This window comes from Ambystoma mexicanum, chromosome 4p (genome assembly GCF_040938575.1).
Source record: "Ambystoma mexicanum isolate Mex_15411 chromosome 4p, UKY_AmexF1_1, whole genome shotgun sequence".
NCBI lineage: Eukaryota > Metazoa > Chordata > Amphibia > Caudata > Ambystomatidae > Ambystoma > Ambystoma mexicanum.
This window is the reverse complement of record NC_090927.1, coordinates 571,301,181-571,320,996: the sequence shown is the minus strand read 5'-3', so window position 1 is coordinate 571,320,996 and position 19,816 is coordinate 571,301,181.

The window sequence follows — 19,816 nt, the reverse complement described above, 5'->3', positions numbered from 1 at the left end:
TTCGGATTTCAGTGGCCAGGATTTGAGTTCTGAGCCAGGGAAGAGATTGTTTGTTGATACATTTGTACGTGGGCTATTGCCCGACATTCAGTCTCAAATCACTGCCTCTGAAAGTGCATGGCATACCAAGTCGCAATCCGAAATTCTATGCATGGCTCAGTATTATGAGAATAGAGTGAACAATGAGAAGGAGAACATTGAAAAGAAAAGGTTGGGTAAAAGACTAGGGTGCTCTTGCAGCAAATTGCAAGAGCACCACGTGGAGGAAATGTTCAACAGAGAGAACTGTTTACCCCACAAATGGGGACTGTGAATGTAAACCAATGTGCCTATTGAAAACAGGAGGGCCACTGGAGGGCACAGTGTCCGTTCCTCCAGCAGAAAGCAAATGGAATTCCCAGTAGAAGGTCGAGAACACATAGCAGTGGCATGCAAGGGCCGAATAAAATCAGTTCTCCCAGAACCAGCAATATGACGGCAATACGGGAAATCAAGATGGGCAACAGAATACTAGGAGCGCAAACATTTTCAACAATGCTACACACATATTTTACTGAAGACTTTACATCCAATGACATTTTGTTTCACTAGGACAGCCCGAAGCAGGATCTGGAACCTACCCCTATCCCCGTAGACCAGAAAGGACCCTACGTAGAAATGAAAGTAGGGGATAGGGCACCCACTTTTCTGGTTGACACGGGAGCTAAAAATGCTCTATTGACCATTCAAAGGATCCAGATAGTCCCCTGTCAGGGCAACAAAATGTATCTGTAGGGTTTTCTGGTACCCCATTAGTAATCCCGGTCTCTAAACTGGTGCCGATTTCTTTAGGACCTTTCACTGACTCATGTCCATTTTAGCTGACAAACAAGTGCAGTGAAAACCTGCTGTGACTGAATTTATTGAAAACATTGCACGCAGTGATTTACTGCTCTCCAGGTGGAGTATACTTGACTATTTCTCCCCAGCAGAATTCCACTTCACAATTCATGGCTTTACCTTTACGTAGTGAGTTGCACCAGGTACCTACAAATCTATGGGCAGTAAGCAACAATGATGTAGGAGTTCTAGATGTTGAACCAGTGCGCATTGTTTTAAAATCCGGTATAACATTGCCTCGCATTCCACAATATAAAATTTCAGTTGATGGTGAGCAAGCACTTAAAAGTATTGTTTCTGATTTAATGCATCAAGGTGTAATCAAGGAAATCTCTGGTAGTAGATGTAATAGCCCCATTTTGCCTGTTTATAAGAAAGGTGACAATGCTTTACACTACCATTTTGTTGTTGATCTTCGAGCGTTTAGCAAGGTAGTAGCACCACAGTTTCCCATTGTTCCTGACATCACACCCATTCTATGATTCCCACAACGGCTATGCATTTCTCAGTCATTGACTTAAAAAATGCATTTTCTAGCATCCACATTCACCCAGATAGCAGATATTTGTTTGCTTTTTCCCTTGGGGACGTTCCTTTACTTTCACACGTATACTGCAAGGGTACACTGACAGTCCTAGCATTTATAGTCAGGCCCTCAAGGAACAACTAGATATGCTTGAATAACCTTCCACTTGCACACTTGTACAATACATTGATGACCTTCTTATTGCTGCAGATTCAGAAAGCGCTTCTAAGGAGGGTACTATTTTGTTACTGAAACACCTAGCTGACAATGGCCATAAAGCATCTTTGAAGAAATGTCAGTATTGTCAACCGGCGATCCCCTATTTAGGCTATCTCCTGTCAAAGGAGGGAAGGCGCCTTACACCTGAAAGAATACAAAGCATCTCGGACATGGCGGTACCAAATAGACAGAAAGAGGACAGGGCATTTATCGAGATGGCTTTCTATTGCAGGCAATGGATTCCAAATTTTTCACTTTTGATCAAGCCTTTGTTGAAACTGACAAGAAAAGATGTTGCTTTACCTCTAACTTGGGATACAGATTGTCAGGATGCTTTTGATCTGCTCAAAACTGCTTTATGTTCCACACCAGTATTGGGCAAATTAAATTATAGCAAGGAATTTGTCCTATTTGTGCATGAAAGAGACGAATGTGCTTTGGCTGTTTTGACACAGGAACATGGAGGAAGGAACAGGCCATGCAGCTATTTTATCCTCCACGTTAGACCCTGTTGCATGCGCTTTGGCAAAATGTCTCAAGGCTGTGGCCGCTGCCGCCGCCTCAGTAAGACAAAGCAAAGGCATGGTTTTGGGTCACTCCTTAACCGTGATGGTGCCTCACTCGGTAGATGTACTACTGAATACAACGCAAACTCAGCCTCTCATATCTGCCCGGTTCCTGAGATACAAGCTTATTCTATTTGCACCCCACATCAAAATTAAGAGATGCTGTTCTTTCTCACCAACCATGATTGACTTTATGTCACTGAACAAGACACCAAAGGGAGGATTGATTTAAGTGACACACCCTTGCCATCCCCGGACGGGGAAATATTTTGTGATGGTTCTTGTTTCAAACGCCCAGATGGCACTTCTACTGCTGCCTATGCAATCACCACCCTAGACACCATTAACGAGAGTAGGAGAATTCCTCACAATTTTGCCCAGGCTGCAGAAATAATTGCTTTGACTAGAGCTTGTGAGACAGCCCAGGGGCTTGGAGTAAATATTTATACTGACAGTCAGTATGCCCTTAGAGTAGCTCACAACTTTGGGAGACTATGGGCAGAGAGGGGATTTTTAACATCTCATGGTATTAAAATTCACCATGGTCCTTTGATAGTGCAGCTACTATGAGCACTGGCTCTCCCTAAACAACTAGCCATAATGAAATGCATAGCACACCAGAGAGTGACTAACGATATTGGGAAAGGGAATGCATTTGCAGACAAAATAGCCAAGCAAACTGCCATAGACACACAATCAAGAATGTATGTTTTGGACTCTGCAAGATGGGTTGCTGAGAGCGGGTTGATGGAAGAGGGCATTTGTAGCGTGAAAGAAATTCAGGCCGAAGCCACAGCAGAGGAAATTGAACTATGGGGTTCTGGCCCAGCAGGGTTGGATAATGAAGGATGTTGGGTTGGTCATGAAAATCAAAGGTGGACAGCCCCAATGCTTACGTAACAGTTGTAGTTACTATAGCACATGGGCCAGCTCACATCAGTGCGAAAGGTATTTGTAAACATCTAGACCCAGTGTGGGATAATGACAACAGTCCCAAAATTGCAGAGCGAGTAGTTCAGAACTGTATGAGTTGTCTACAACACAACATTGGGAAGGGAACACCAGCACCTAAGGGTAGTTTTGGACCTCCTTCCATGCCATTTGAAGTGATTAATTTTGAGTGATGGAGCAATGCGAAAATTACAAATATGTGTTAGTAGTAATATGTGCATTCAGCAAATGGTTCGAGGCTTTCCCTTTGAAAGATAATACTGCCATGTCCACCGCGAAAGTCATGTCAAAAGAGTACTTCCGTAGATTTGGATTACCCAGAGTAATATGGTCCGATAATGGGCCTCATTTTATTGCCGCTATCATACTACAGATATGTGAGGCGCTACAGATTAAGAAGTGATTGCACTCGGCAAGACATACTCAGAGTGCCAGTTTAATTGAGCATCACAATGGCATCCTTAAGAACAAGCTAGCGAAGGTGTGTGCACATAGAAAACTGAAATGGCCCTATGTTCTACCACTAGCACTGTTATTTATGGGAATGACTGCCCAGGCAAAAACAGGACTTTCTCCCTATGAGATAGTAATGGGAAGACCTGCTAATGTATGGAACGCAGGCAGGCCCAAGAAATTATCTGACATTGAATACCCATTATTGGTTGATTACTGTGATCAGCTGACTCAAAATCTGTGTTTGATTCACCAACAGGTTAGTGCAGCACTGCCCGATAAATACGTGGGCCCTGGTTACCGCATTCGACCTGGTGACTATGTCCTGGTGAAAGACTTTGAGCGAAAATCCAGTCTTTCCACTCGTTGGAAAGGACCCTACCTGGTGCTACTGGCCACGCAGACGGCTGTTCGAGTGGACGGAGAGAAGCACTGGATTCATGAAGCACACCTGAAATGAGTGCCCTTGCCTTTGCCCTATGACAAGTGGGAAAAGGAGGGGGTAGAAGATCCTGAAACCAAGTGTGTGCCTTTCAGTGATGGCATATGTTCTGATCCAGATCCTAAACAGCCTGATTGTTCACCACTTTCTGCAGATAATGATCTTTTGTTCACAGACCACTGGGTGCCTGGAGTGACCAGGTATAATCTTCGACCACAGAAGTAGTTAGGAGAATGCCATTTTGTTAGTAGGAAAGTGTGGTAAGAATACTGCACCCACAAGAAACCAACAATATTCCCTCTATTGCCCCCAAAGACGCTTCTTGGAGGTAGAAGGGGGCTGGGAAAAGAAGACTACAACCAAGATTGGCCACGTGGTCAGGTGCCACCCAGGGATGAATCTATAGAGCCTATTTCAGTGAGGCTTCTTAATGGACACTGAAAGCCTATGCCTCTAGTTAGGGCACGTAGAAGTGAGGACATGGAAATTGTTGCCACTGGAGAGTCCAGATCTAAAGGACTATGTGCCACTGGGGACACATGTATAATCATAATTATTGTAGCAGGCATTATGCTTATACTAATACCTATGTTATGGTTCTTGGCAAGCTCTCCTCCCTTTGGCGCACTGTTGCTTACGGTTAGCTCCACTACCTTGTCTCCTTTTTAAATGCACTCACATACCATTTGCCCCCTTGATCAAGAACACAGAGAAGGGTATCTCAACAACACTCTCATACGAATTATGAACGACACACACACAATACTGAACAGAACAAATTGCTGGGTATGTTCTCTCCTCTCACAACACGGTGAGAAAGGTTTAGATTGGTACATATATCCACTTCCATTATCAACTGCTTGCTATGCTTCTTTTAGGGCTCTGTTTTTTGGTAAATGGAATTATAGTACCACTGGTAATTCTGATGGGACCAACATTAATGAATTTGATCAACAGGTATTGCTGCCTATAGGATGCTCTGTCTTTGCTAATAAAAGCACAATCAATGTTGCCGCTACCAAACATACAGATAAGAGATCTAGGCCCTACCAATCGATGATCTCATTCAGAATGTCACCTGTAGGAAATAGGGAAGCAACTCGCCCATCCTACACCATCAACAATAATCCTGATACAGTACCATTTTGTTTAAGTAAAGAAGGTTGAATGTATGCATACTGCGGTTTTGGTGAATGAGACAAGGCCCTTATACATTGGAGGGTCCATTTACTTTGTCTGTGGGAAACAAGCGTATCCATGGTTACCCAAAGATTGGCAGGCAACTTGTTACTTGGGGATACTGCTGCCAGGGGTTTACATTACTTCAACTGCAGACATTTTGAAACAGGAGGGGGATCGATGATGACACACCTCTCCAGATATTAGGCGATGTAGCAAAATCCATGATTCCCTTTTGGCGACAAATAATAAACTCTTGAGATATTAGAAAGTTAGCCAGAGTATTGGAGACAACCATTAAAGGAACTACTGACATAATGTTTAATATGACGTTAGAACAAAGAGCTATTAGATTAGTTGCTCTTCAGATTAGAATGGTCTTGGATGTCATGTTAGCTGAGCGTGGAGGAGTTTGCAAAATGGTCAGGTCAGCGTGTTGCGTATATATACCTGACTCCTCCCCTACTGTGTTTCAGGCTACCAAAAGGTTACATATGCTGGGTTCTGAAATCCATGTTGATGAAGGTGATTGGGACATGGGCTTGGAATCTGTTCAGAACCTGGGGTTGGAAGGTATTCTCTGCACTTGCCATTTTGGTTGCTGTGATTTTGTTTTGTTGCTGCTGTATACAATGTTTACCAGTTTTAGGTTCTGTCCTAGGTAACTGCATCACTAGAACCAATGAGAAATTGAAACCTGTACCTTATCCTCCTATTGATGTGACTAATGCCTTGATCATGCAGGATAGAGTAGACAGTTTATGGCTATCAATATACGTGATGATGATGAAGTATGACCTCAATGTGTTAGCTCAGGCTAAAAGTAGGGTTTGTGAAAATGCATCCATTTTGTGTTATTCTGTGTTAGCCTAAGCGCACACATTGAAATGCACTCTTCAGACTCCATCTTAGTTTCTTTGCTCACTAACTGGGTTTTCCTGTTGCATGCAGCAAATGATCGCAGCAGCCTGAGGGCTGGTGAACGCGTTTCTGTAAGGAATGCTTAGCTAGTTAATTTTACTGGTTTTAAGTCATGAACATGCAGACACAAACAGAGATAAAGGGTTGTTTGTGTCTTCCTGTCTCCTGCTTCCAAAACTAATTGTGCGACCAAATGTTTACGAAACCTGATGTACCATGCATATTCTAGGAAGGGAAAGATACTTAACCTACCGAGCCAAAATGAGAAGTGCCTGGTGGTACAAGGAAAACACGCTGATAAAGATAGGCCAGGAATGTCTTCTTGCGCTGAGAACAGAGTGGACCTCATTGCTCTAACAACAGTAAATTGTACGGACATGACGCAGAGCGAGGATCCATGTGTTGCCATGGATAATGCCCACATTATGCAGGTCGTAAACTATCTGTAATTGCTACAACCAATGCCGCTCTGAACTGTATAATGAGGCAAACTGGCCGTCCTGTAAATTGCTCAATTTCTCTATGATTGACCACAGCCATAGATGAACTTGAGACTGCTTAAGCGAAATAAACTCTTGTTATATATTCAATGATCTCTGCAGCTCGAGCCCTGCCCGAGGGCTCACGCTATCACTGCAGTAGGTTCTCTGTAGATGCCGGGGCCCAGAACGGCCTTCCAGGGGGTAGTAGCCCTTGAAACCTTGCTGGCTGGGGTCAGAGCTCCAATGCAGCAGCCATTTTACTCTGCACCCCTAGTGGTCTCCCAGCAGCCCCTTCTTTGTTTGGTAGTATGCAGAGGCATTGCTGGCAGAGGGCTGAGGAGGCTATAGCCCGGGTCCTTTGGTTGTAGCCCCGGATTGAATCTCAGGGACTGCAAACAAAAGGCTAGCTAGCCCTGGAAGTATGTTTGTCTTCTGTGGTCCAAATGTCAATAAAATAAATAAATATATGTGTTCATCCTCCAAGGTCTGTTCCTTCTCAGACCACCCCCAATCTACAGCCAACTCTACATACGTATGTTCTGAGATCACAACATTACCTAAAGAGGCCCTGCAGACTTCACCACAAATCACAAATGCCCCTACTAACCAAAAAAAAAATCAATGCAAGAGGAAGTCCCATGGGCAGGTGAATGGAAGGTGTACTGTGTACTACCCTGATTTAGGTTGCGCCAGACGTCTTATAAATCCCACTTATACATATGTCTCTCCAGACGCTTTCTAGCCCTGGCTTCCACATAAGGGTGAAACTCTTTAGTTTTGTCTACTGATGCCTGCAATGTTGTGTTAAAGTCTCCCCCAATATAGGCTCTGTGTCACCCATGCTATCCAGGACACCCTCTAGTTTCTGAAAAAAGTCTGCCTGCGTTTCATTTGACACATAAACAATCAGAAGTGTAAAGCACAAATTCTCTACCCACAATGTAATCACAACATATCTGCCCTGGGAGTGCACTTCCACTCTATCAATGGCATACCTCAAATCTTTCTTGAGTAGAATATCTACACCCCTAGAGTTACCAGCAAACATACCCGAAAACTCCTTCACATAAGTGCTGTTTAGTAAGTAGTCTGCCTGCTCCAAATGCAAATGCATTTCTTGTAATCTGGTCTCTTATTTAAAAAGGTGAGTATTTTCTTCCTTTGAACAGGGCTATTTACCAACACAAAAAAATCATCAAACAGTTGGACATAAAGCATGGGCTAATGTAAGGTGGTTTGCCCCACAACACACACAGTGCACGGCATGCAATTCATAAACAGCAGATCAAATCCACAACTTCCGGAAAAAGGCAACAGTAAACCATTCCAAGGAGAGAAAAAAAGCAGGGGGGAATCACACACACACACAGACACAAACTGGAACATGGAGTAAGAATGACTAAAGAGCAACCAACGACCACCCTGTATGTAAAGTATCCTTAATACAGTGACATTTACTTAACCAAGGAATGCTATTGAAAAGAACAGCCTGCAAGAGGGCCTGCAAACAGCGTGCGCTCATCCCCTTAACTCAAACCATGCCAAAAAGCCATAGCAGTGTGTGGAAGTACACAACATATCTGCAAGTTACATAAAGGAAGGGTTAAACACATCAATTATGAACACATCTACGGACTGCTTATTGGCCCATGTTATGGTGAACAGAATCCATTCCAAGAGACGGTGAGTCACGGACGAACCCAGTACTGAAGTATGCTTGGACGTCGACACAGACCATGAGATGTATACAGATCGCAGTACATAGATCACACACCAATCTCTAAAAAAACACAGAGCAAAGACTTACTTCCCAAAAAGCCACAGAGCAAGGGCAGCATCCGCATTGGAGACTCTAAAGGAAAGAACATGCCAGACACCCAAGGCAGCAAGAAGCACGGCTGCCCCACACAGCCAATGCGCCAGTGAAGAACCGTGGGGTAGTCAAATGAGGAACCTCGAGATTTTGTCACTGAGGCAAGTGGCAGTGCGACCACAGTGAACGACTCCGCGCCGACATCCCTTTATCGTCCGACAACGTCACAGATATAGGAGTCTTTAATACAGTCCATTGTTAAAGTTCTGTCTTCAGCTACCACTACTCTCCCGTTAGAGTTGCGGGATGATTGATTGCTCTCACCCGACAACGATGGTTTACCACTCCTTCCTCTACCAAGTGTGTCTTCCATAGCAGGTTGTCTGGTCTTCCTCTAGCAACCTTCTCCCGTGTCATTTGTTTCCAGCCAGTTTCAGACATCTTTGGGCAAATTGAAGAAACAAGTCCTTTCTCCAACCAGAATGTTCAGTCTAGCCAGAAAAAAAGAATATAGTGAAGACCCTCCACCAGAGTTCCCTTTTTACAGCCTATAAAGATTATCTTTGTTTCTGCAACTCTCTGGTGAAGTTAGGGAACAGGAAGACTGTTGCACCCTGAGGTGCTTTCAGAGGGCCCCTTCACCAGACCAGTTGAAGGCAAGCATCACGGTACCTATAATTGAAGAGACAGGCTACCACCACTCTTGGAGGGGCACCTGGTGGAGTCAGACGCACAAGCTTGATAGGCTCTTTCAATGGCGTAGAAGGCTGATAGTCCCTTTCATCCAAGTTGCTCTGATAGCCAGGTAATCAGAGAAAATTCCTTCGATTTGATCCTCCGATCTCTCTGAGGGGCTGACAATCTGGACATTGTTACACTATAAGTGGCCATCTACATCCTTTGCGCTCCCCACAAAGGCATGCTATGTACATTAGAAAGCAGCAAGTTGTGACATCAGCATGCTAACAGTATCCCCCTGTTTTGAAATTCATACTTCGGCCTCTGTGGTCCTTTCAACAATTTTCGAAAAGGTCTGTTTGTTTGAGAGACAAGTCTATCCCTGATTCCCCAATCTTTCCTTCCTGTGTTATTCTTGAATTAAAACATTTCTGCATCATTTGAACCAGTATTGGCTCATTCCGGGGCAATCCGCTGGGGTCCCTAGACATCACCTCCATCTTCTTATTGCCATCTGTAGTGTCTTGTCTTGTCCTGTTTCTGTGTACATGCACGGTTGCATGTATCAGGAAGTCAGGACAGGAAGAGAGATACGGAGGAGGAGTTAGGTTAAGAAAGAAATTAGAATAAAGGGAATGTACATCAATGGCACAGTGTTGGTATTGTTATTGAAAGACATGTGCCCGGTATCCTAAGTCGGTAGATAACTTTGGCGACAAGCAGGACAGGCCACTGTGTGCCTTCTACCGGCACACTTGACGGTTACAGCGCCTGATCTCTGAGTGCAGAGACAGCCACGTGTCGTTGTCGCGCCTCCATACCCAGGCGAGAGGTGGGACAGCCCGCCCCCAGATACCCTGCTAGTAGGTTTTGTGAAGGCGTCTTGAAGCAGACAAGGACAACAGAATCAAGGTTTTATTAACTCAAAATGCAGGATGGAGTAAGGCATAACTCGCCCGATGCTAAGGTGGGATTTTCTTACCTAAAGAAACTAAAGATAGTCTATGTCAGGAAGTCCAAAACAAATGTCTGTCTGTGTCGAAATCATATACTTGTCCTCAGGTCTAACTGTATTTAATGTGTAGGAATGTCAGCATTAAAAAAATAGTTTTAAAGTAAAGTTCAGAGCTTGTTCCAGCTATTGTCTTGTAATCAGCTTCCCCTTCCCCAAGTTCAAAACAGTTCACAAGGCATGGGGGTGCCCTTCCCCAATAGTTCAAATCTACCAGCTTTTCAAACCAACACAATGGGCCTCATTATAAGTTTGCCGGTCTGGAAACAAGGGTGCCGGTAAACTCACGTGCACCCTTGTTCATAGACCGGCAAACTACAAGTCTGCCTGCTGGGGCCGTTGTGCTCGACAGGTTTGACCCTGCTGGGTGCAGCGGTCATGGTAGGCAGACTTTTCAAGGGAGCACCGGCGCCGTTAGCAACAGTGCCGATGCTCCCGTGTCCCCACTAACTTAGATTCCCCTAGGACTATATAGGAATGGGGATTTACAAATATACCGGCGCCTAACTCCCCGGCTGCCAGACTCGGAATGAGCCAGTGGCGCCGGGAGGTCAGGCGCCGGTAAATTATTCTGAGTCCAGCGGCAACCAACCGGTAGGACTGGCGTGGTTACCGCCGGACTCGGAATGAGGCCCAATATCTTGGGACACTTCCCAGCTCTAATACTATTGGTACTTTTCACTAGTTCACATAGAAAGTTCAGTTTGTGAACTTCAAAAGGCACATAAGAGTTTTTTGTAATATAAACACAAGCTTCTTCCTGGGGGCTTTCAGTGGTTTTACCATACAGGGATGCACTCGGTCTAAGCGCAGTGGTTGGACCACACGGTCCACCCATCACAGGTCATGCAACCGGTCCCCCTTCCTTGCTTCTTTTCCATCAACACTAGGCCATTGTGTCAACTTGATAGTGCTCTGCGATTTCTGCACCTGTGTCACACTCTCCAGACACTGCACAGTGTCTTGGTTGATCACAATGCACCTGTTACACTTTCCTGCATTCTCCTGGCTCTTTCCAATGTGTGTTCATAGCAAACAGTTCCTTGAATTCTCCTTTTGGCTTTTGTCATGCCTTTTTTCTCATATACTGTAGTTCTCTGCATTTAGGCAGATTCCCAAACTTTCTTTCACTTTTTTCAGCGTTCAAAAGTACTTGGCTTTCACTTTGTTCGGCATTCACAAGTGCTTAGCTTTACCTTTAATTCATTTAACTTTCATAGAAATGTTTTATTCCATTTAAATCAATGTTCATTGCTTGCTTTACATATTCGCCTGCCAACCCAGTGTTTCCCCGTCTTAGTTCACTCACCTGTCAGAGCTTACAGCTTCATAGCGTGGTCCTCAGCCACCACAGTTCTCTCCTTCCCGTGCGGTAACTCGTTTCTTCTCCCAGCGGCTCTCTGTGGATTCGCTCACCCAGCGATGCTCCTCCTGCAGCTCTGGACTTGCTCAAATGCTTCGCTCGGTCACGCTGGTCTCCTTCTTTTGGTCTGCCACCGGCCTCCAGCGTCCTTCAACTCTGTGCCCCACAACATTCTCGAGCGCTCTGCTTTCCACAACGCTAATTCGGAGAGCTCTGTCTGTACCCAGCAATTGGTGGCCCTTCTTCCACAGCTGCCTCCATTTCCACAAGGATGTCAGGTTTTAAAGTTTCCGCCACCATGATTAGTCCAGAAAAGATTAGACCGCTCATTAGTGAAACAGTAATACGGCCTTGCTCTTGTTATCCTCCTCCTCCTCATCTCAGTACACTGATGAGGTCAATATGTGTGTATTAATAGAATGAAGATTTGTCTCTCTAGTTGGTATCTTCCTCGTCCCAGTACTAAACTGGTGATTCTTGGGGAAGGTTTCAAAGGAAGAACAGGGAAAGGGCTGACAATAGCCTACAACGGCTTGAGGGATAGAAGGTTCGGTATGAAAGGGAAATGGGGATACCATGTCTCACCTAACAACATTCTCTCGCCACTCCCCGAGTCTCCTCCACCCAGGTGTTCCTCCTTCGCATATCCACCCTCAGGGTCGGGATCTAAAAGCGATAGCCTTTCCCTGCCCACCCGAGAAGAGGATACAGAGGGAGAAGAAGTGAGGATGCCCTCAGGTAACTCACAGTTTCATCTGTAAAGAGGTGAGGCTGGTAAGAAGCGAGCCCTGCCAGCACTTGATGTGCTTCCATAGGAGCTCGTAAAGACCGGATGGCCCCGCAGATTACAGAGAAAGAGTCAACGCCATACTAGCAAGCATCATGCTTGTGCTGCGACATGCCCGCTCCTCCATGGGAAGACTACACGCGTCCCGCTCACCCCTTCGACCGCTGCACTGAACCCAGATGATCCTGAACTCCTCTACATTTGCAAATAAAAGTAAGGTGGCCAAATTCAACGTGACACACTGACTATCAGGGTTCTGCTCATGCTAGGTAAATAAGCTAGCATCACAAGTCACTGGTAGTGAACAATGATAGTGCTATCTGAAATCATTATGTCAGATGCAGACACTTCTTTGATCACCCATACAATGCTTTCCTCGCCTCAGATCAGTCGCCCTGAATGCCCACATGATGCTGTGCAATTACAAGCGGTGCCAGCTTTCAACAACACTGACTCCAGCAATTTAGGATCCAGGTGGGCCAAGTGGCTAAAAGATTAAGATGGATATCCTGATGCAACGGGTTTGCATGGTGATGGGCGAATGAGGAGTATCTTGATGCATTCCATAGGACCAACAATGTGAGATATAACATACGAAATGTCACAAGAATCTACAAACAGGTTCGTAGGGCTGATAGGCTGCCTAAATACATACTGCCACATAGAAGTATAGATTATGAGGGACACATGTTCCATATCACTACTCAAGCAAAAGGAGAAACGATGGAATATTGTATAATGCGATTAAGAACAAGAATAAAGCACTGTGATTTTGACAATTGCCCAAAGGATGAAGCCCTAAATTCACAGATAATTGCGGGATGCGAATCGTCTACTTTCTGGAAAAAGCTTTGGATATAGACCTGCAAGCCGATGCTCTAGATAAAATTTATATATCACAATCAATGCCCACCTCAGTGTGTCAAGTGAATGTGGCAGTGAAACCCGATATCTCTCACAACCGGATGCAGATATGACTTTCCGCATGAAGGAATATGCCTGGCTATCGGGAACCTCTGCGATACATGTGGCAGAGAAAACCAATTCCAATCATTGTACAGCAACTACGAATATGGACACCGTGGGAGGGACAGCAGGGGATCTGTGTGAAACTCAATGCTATTCCTGCAAATGAGAAGAATATCACTTGAACAAAGGCAAAGTAGATCTCCCGAATTAAGACACTCCTCCCCAAAGAGGGCTTGGAGACCTGGAGATCGATGCAGGAGGTCTCCTTCACATCAAAAACACCAACCAGAAGAATCCAGAAGCAGATTAGCGTGTCATAAAATGCATTATCTGGAATCATCACCCCATCGCGGAGAGGACTCTGACTCATCATCCAGTGATGAGAGGAAACAAGGATATATATATATGCCGCAGGTTATCCAATGGCAGTTGAACCTAGTCCCACACTATTATTGCAAGTGAATGGTAGTCCTTGTGAGTTCCTAATTGACACTTGAGTGACTTAATTAATGAAGAGAAATATGCAGGGCTGAGATATTCTCCTCGAACGGCTGTGTCGGGGGGAAATTCTGCCGGGGTCGGCCGGGCCGTCCGCAGACCTCCGGGCAGGGAGGCCCCAACTCCTCCCGTATATCCCAGATGAGATAGAGTATGATACACACGCAAGAAGCAAGGTGACTCTGCTGTTTATTAGACAAAAACGGCAGGGATGGGTCAAGGAGCGTACGCGTCCGTCCTGACACACACACAATCGTGGGGCTCGTAGGCCCTTTTTACTGTATTATGACGCGCTACTTGCGTCACTTTAGAAAGTTAACAAAAAACCTATCGCCACTCTTAATTGGTTGCTTGAGTGGTAGGGTTAGTATAGCACACGTATAGAGAACAATGTTAGTGGTCGAGGGTTAGTCAGGTGATATATCTGGGTTGTCCCTACAATTAGATACATAAGAATTGTTACATGAGGACTCCTAATGATTGGCTAATACTACTAGCGTCAGTGATAAGAGCCCCATGTTCTGATTGGTGCGCCCGTGAGCTTCCCAGCCTGGGACCACCGCTGTTCCCAGCTCTCGGTGTACCTGTCATTGCAACAATGTTTCACTATGGGTACGTGCAGACAATGTGAGGATTTATTCATAGCTGGAAGGCTGACCGCTCCCACTGTCGCAGATGTCCATTGAGCCTTTCAAGTGTATCTGCCTGTGTCTCGTAACGAGGGATCCAGACGCCTCTTTCCTCCTGGGCTTGGCATCTCGTCAGGTTCGGCTTGGTCACGTGAGGTGGGACCGTGTTTGAGGCAGAATTCTGCACAATTAATATTGTTTTTCCACTGTGTGTTTGGTTTAATTTGCAGGTGTGACTTTAACGTTGGTGCGCGGAGTGCGAGGTTGCAACATCGTGCCCTTGATGATTTGCTCTTGGAATGTGGGTTTGCAACATTGCGACCTTGGCTGGTTGCTTCGCCGGGCTCATTCTGCAGGATCAGCAACCTGACTCTTGTTTTGTTAATGTCCACGGGGGCTCTTGCTTGCGGCCTACTTAGGCCTAGTGTATAAGTGGGTCCGTCTGGTGCAAAGGTGCTTTAGGTTACAGTACCATATAGTTTCATGACCAGTATCGTGTCTTCATTATATTTCTCATGGTGGCAATTGGTTTTAAGAGAAGCATGAGCAAGATTTGTAGATGAGTTCATGACGCGTCTTGCGTTTCTGCATTTTGAAAGCCTATGTAGAAAATAATAAAGATGCATGTCCGTGAGTATGCCTGTCGCCTACGTCATAGCACTGGGTATATTCTTCGTGTAGATTGGTGCGGGAGTGTCCAGTGTATATATTTGCACAGGTGTGCTTAACCGTTGGCTAGGTCGTCATGGCATCTCTAACGACGTGTAGATTTTAGTCTAGTTGGTCCGTGCCGCAGGTATCGGCATGGCCAGTGCGGGCTGCTGGGCAGGCAGATGGACACATCCGTATGTTCCTGTACCAGGGTATCTGGTCGTCTGGTAAATGGAAAAACTCTTCTCGTGGCGGGTGTCTGGGTCGTGACCCTTTAGGCCAAGCGCGAGAGGTGAAGGACGGGAGTCTGGTCTTCCATTCTCCCACTTCAGTCCCCCCCTGGTCGACTTGTCGACCACAAACATATCCTTTTCGTTATCTCCTCTTACTCGCCATATCTTAGTTATTCCTCCTAGATGTCCATAGTGGTTTACATGATCTTCAAATGACCAATACATATATTCACAGGTTCCTCCAGGAGTACAGTATACCCATTTCCCTACGTAGCTCCTGGGGTTTCTTGGGTTCTCGATCTTCACCGATGGTGGGTCTAGATGGTTGGTGATGATTTGGTTGCGCAACTTCTCCCTCTCCTGTATTATCACACCTGTATGTTGGCCGTCATCTGCTGGCATCAAGGGGTGCATACCCACCATCTCAAGCAACTCGTCAGTGGTACGTGCCTTCCGGGCCTTCCAAAATCTTATTATGATCAGTGTAGCTCTGGCCAAAATAGTACAACCCACTATAATTTTCAGTCCATCTGACAGCCAGGATGGCATCCATGACCATAATAGTGAAAACCAGCTCTTATCCTTGTTTACACCGTTACTTTCATCCATCATTTTGGAGTGCATCTGGGCCAATTGCAAAACTGCTTCTGTCAGTGTACCATTGTCAGCATCGTTGGCAGGAATGAACGTGCAGCATGATTGTCCTATCTTTGCACAGACTCCTCCTTCCATGGCTGTTAGAAGGTCCAACACATATCTGTTCTGTAGTGCCACCATCCTTATAGCTCGCAGCTCCTCTTTTATTGCGTTGAATCCATTTACTGTAGAATTGATGGTCATCATTAGTTCCCATCTAGTTATCTGGAGCCATTTTGCGTTTGCGTAAGCCTGCAGTCCCGGATGTATTATTGAGGAGAAGAACATTGCTGCTCTGCTGAATAGTCTGTGTTCTGGCGGTATTGAAGTGAGTGCCGTTTCCGACCTTCCCCACAGGTAATTTCCTGTCAAAGGTTCTCCTTGTCTTTTTTTTCTATTTAGGACAGTGTCATTACCGTTGGTCCTGTTCCTTTGCTCCTCCTGAAGTGGTGCAGATCTCTTTTTTCTCTTGTCCCCTTCATCCATTCTGGGAAAGTTCGCCACATTGACATGCTTCTTGGGTACCACTAGTGATGGTACATTGACGTGTACCATTGTGCACACACCATTCCACAGGGGAGGCAGTGTATGGTATGCCTTTTCTCCACAGGCCCAATAATGGTCCATTATTACTGCTGTTCCTGCTCCCCCCTCAGGTAACTCCATCACACTTGCACAGTTGGTGTTATATCCTACGTCCACCTCTCCTTTATGCTGGTAGCATACCTTGGGCGCAGTCAGCGGCAGTATTGTTATTGGGTCTTCATCCGTTTCTACCCACGTGAGCATTGGTACGTACTTGATCCACGTCGTCCAACATCGGTGGTTGTGTGCCTCGATAGTTGAGATAGTTTCTTTTGTTACCATGTTGCTGCCAATCACTCCTATCTCCCAGCTGTTGTCCAGGTACACCTTCCCGGTTATCGTCACCAGCGGCCTCTCCCAACATCCTTGTTTACCCGGAACTTCAGTGGCGTACCAATCACATGGTAGATACTGCAGTGTTACTTTCTGTGTTTCTCCTTTTGCAGGACCACTTGTTATGTATCTGAATGCTTCAGCATGTAAACTGCTCTTGTGGTAACTCAAATAAGTCTTGAGGAAGTTATTTTCATATGGGTATGAGTCTCGTGTTTTCCATGTCATATGCACCACTGTCCCTTGGAATCTTCCTTTCGTTTGGAACAGTGCCAAGTATATTATGCACTGTGCTGTCTTTTCATCTATTTCTGTGGCAACAAATGTTCGTGAAGCACTCATGGCGTATGGTATTAATGAGCAAACGTAGCAGCTGTCTTCTGTTGTCTGCTTACCAATGCGGGTCATGTGTTGGTACCAAATGTTGTTTGAGACGTGTGCTGAATCTTGTATATAATTATCAATACCTTTATTGTCTGAGTATGTGCTGCGTTTAACTCTATTTTGCTTGGGTGCAATGTTACTACTATCACCTGACGTAACACCTGTTGCAGCAGGGGACGGGGGTGTATTAGGTTTGGGTGCAGCAATAAAATTAATAGCATAGCTGTACTGCCATACAGAGGCAGCCAAGAACCCGGTGATCATCAAAATCCCTATTATTTTTATTACATATGCTAATCTCACCGGCATTTTGCTCTTACCTTGCTGCAGTCCTGGCAGCGTATTCTTGCGACGTTAAAGTTGCCCGCCTGAAAATTCTCAAAATGCTTGTTATTTAAAGGTTAGTTGTTGGTTTTATTTAAGCTCTTCCTATCAAATAGTCATTCAGTGCCCAGGCGAAGAGCTGTTCCCACGCTACTCTAGGTCTCTTAGGACCGGCAAGTATGGGCGGAGGTGGGGCATTGAATATTCTATGGCCAAGAGGAATGCTGTGTAGTAGACAAGTACCCTTCTCCTTTTCAGGTACGTTGGCCTTTTTATTTCGTATACAAATTGGTGTGACAATTCTTCTGGGTAGTTATCGTCTGGGAGTACCATCTACGCCTGGGCAGTGAACTTGTTAGTTATCTATTTTCTTAACAATACAATAATACGCAGTTCCTGTATGTGCGAGAGAAGAGAAAAAGAGAACATTCACGTGTTTACATGTGTACTTGTGCAGGCAATGTCCTTCAGTTCAGGTATTACTATATTTGGGGGTCAATGGGCAGGGGGTTTGGGCTCAGTTGGCGGAAGTATTTTTACTCTTTGAGCGTGTGACCATGGGGTGGGCAGTATGGGGATCACCCCTTTCTTCGTCAGTTATTGTCTCCGGGGAAGCTGGGTAGTTACAGGGTATGGGAACAATTGGGTCGTCGGCTGTGGTAGAACTTTCTTCCGCCGTTGGTGATGTTGTTGCTGTTCTCCCAATGGACCTGTCGGTGGCGCTGGGGCGGGTCTGCAGTTTGTAGATCTTTACATCATGTAGGTGGTTCCAGGCACGCTTGTCCTTTAGCTTTACTGCTCTTGTTGATACTTCCTCTACCAGATGGGGGCCAGTAAATCTTTTATCGTTCCATCTCCTGTTGAAATTGCGAAGTAGCACGTGGTCACCTTTAGCAAGTTTACACAGGGTTTCCTTTTCCAATTCTGTATTTGCGCCTTCTTGTTGATTGCTGGTAGACCCGCCCCGTGTGCGCTCGAGCTGTTGAGACACAAACACAACACTAGTAATCAAAGAAGACACATATTGGTACATTTCATCACCTAACACACTCGCTGCACTTTCGTGATCAGTGAATGCCCTTGACGTTGGCGTTAGGGGAAGGCGCATTTGACGTCCGGTAACCACCTCGTGAGGGGTGAGGTGGTGGTCAGACCCTGGCCTATTCCTCAATTCAAATAGTGCTAATGGAAGGCAATACAACCAGCTTTTCTTTGTTGTTTGCTGTATTTTTGCAATTGCCTCTTTTAATAGGCCATTCAGGCGTTCACATATACCGTTAGCCTGTGGGTGGTATGCACATGCGAATTTGTGTTTTATGCTCAGCAAGGATGTGATATGCTGGAACATTTCGTTTGCGAAATGAGGGCCATTGTCTGACCTTAACACCTCGCACACTCCCCACCTGGGGAAAACCTCCCTCACTAGGAATTTGGCTGCTCTAAATGCATCTGGGTGTGAGCAGGTCCCTGCTTCAATCCACCTAGAAAATGGGCATACTACTACAATCATATACCTATTACCTTGACATATGTTGATCATATCAACATAGTCAATGTGAAGATGTCGAAAAGGTCCCTCGGGCCGGGGTATAGTACCTCTTATCACTTTTAGGGTATGACCGGCCGTAAACTGTTGACATGTGAGACAATTGCTGATAAAATTCGACACATGGGAATTTAACTCGGGGCAGAACCAATCTTCTCTAATTCGTGCTGCAATTACTTCCTTGCATGTGTGGGCTGGGTGATGTAATTGGCTCAGGGCGGTGTTCAAAAGTGCCAATGGTATTACAACCTTTCCAGTGCCACCCTGGCGCCATAGTGCGTCGGTTGGTGACATTGTACATCCTCTTTTTACCCATATTTCTTTTTCGGCCATTGGTGCTGCCGCTTGTAACTCCATAATCTGCGTGGCTGGGAGATGGGTGTACCCTTCTCTTATCAACATCTCCTTAGCCATTCCCCTCCCTCTCCCTCTCTGTGATTCTGGGGGGTTCCATACCTCACCAAAGTATGCAGCATATTTCGCATGTGCGTCTGCTGCTGCATTCCCTTTTGAGACGTGGTTTTCACCATTGGTGTGTACGGTGCATTTCACTAGGGCTAATTCTTGGGGGTCATTTATTACTTCAATTAGTTCAGCCAGTAAGAGGGCATGTTGCACTGGAGTGCCATCAGCTCTCCTAAACCCTCTTCTTCTCCATTTTGATAGCCCTGAGTGGACAGTGGATGTAACATATGCACTGTCGGAGTATATGGTTACTCGTTTGTCAAAACTTTCCTTCAATGCCAATATTAGTGCA